Raw genomic sequence first — 1,173 nt, 5'->3', positions numbered from 1 at the left:
AGCTGGGAGGAAAAGCATTTTGTGCCGTGGTGTTTCCTCTGGTGAACCTGGGGAGAAGTGGAGCTCTGATGCAGCTGAGGCCAAACAAGGACGAGCTGTGAGCTCAGACGAGGGCCACGTGGTTTCTGACGCCTCCTCAAACCTCCCATCAGCCCCTGCGGCCCACAGATGAGGCCGCTGCTGCTGATTGACGGCTCAGCTCAAGCTGTTGTGTGCTTTTCCTCTGAGTGGGAGCTTTTAACCCTCCTGTTATGTTGCGGGTCAAATTGACCCGTTTTAAAGTTAAAAGATGTAAAAAAAATAGTTAAAAGTATTTTTTGGGTATGAAACTTCTTCTGCTTGGCTTAATAAGTGTAATCAACATATGAAATTAAAATGGTTCATTTTGAATATTTGCAACCCCCCCCTGCATGTTTATATTACATAGATACTGTTCGGGTCAATTTGACCCGGCAGTCAAAGTGGAGGCTAAAAGGGGTCAAAAGTGTCAAATACTATTTGTTTCTTTGCAACTGTGAGACATATTTCACCCCAATCTCACACACACATACACACACACACACAGACACACACACATACTCTCCCTATTCTCTTGACCTCATCTGTAAAGTACGAGAATGCCAGAGTTGTTATGACTTTTGAGGGGAACCTTTTCTGTTGCCGTGGGCAAACTCCCCCCACATTGAGTGGACACTCAGCAGGGGAGGGGCAAAACATATAAATATTCTCTGCAAGGGAGTCCTACCAACATTACACTCTGCAGCGACATATGAAATACTCTCTGTCAGAGCTTTACATAATGAACAGCAGAGGTAAACAGGTGACAACCCTGGAGGCTCTGGAACTCATCTTTGATCATGACAGTGAAATAGAGGAGGATGTGTCTGAAGATGAAGACCATCTTGAGGTCAATTCTGAGTCTGATGATTCTGATTATGAACCAAATGAGGAAACTGCTATTCATATTCCTCCAAGCAAGACATTCACATCAAAAAATGGTGAAATACAGTGGTCTTCATCTCCAAATATACTTCAGGCAAAACTGTCTGCAGAAAACATAATAAAGACAGTGCCAGGGACCACTAGGATGACAGTGACTCGTGTGACAGACATCAAGTCAGCTTTTGAGCTGGTCATGCCCAACTCAATAAAGAAAATCGCTCTCGAAATGAA

This window comes from Seriola lalandi, unplaced genomic scaffold (genome assembly GCF_002814215.2).
Source record: "Seriola lalandi dorsalis isolate HSWRI2012SDOR001 ecotype SW California unplaced genomic scaffold, Sedor1 jcf7180002054845, whole genome shotgun sequence".
In the NCBI taxonomy this organism is placed as follows: Eukaryota; Metazoa; Chordata; class Actinopteri; order Carangiformes; family Carangidae; genus Seriola; species Seriola lalandi.
The sequence above is the reverse complement of the archived record's forward strand: the minus strand, read 5'-3'. Positions refer to the sequence as shown.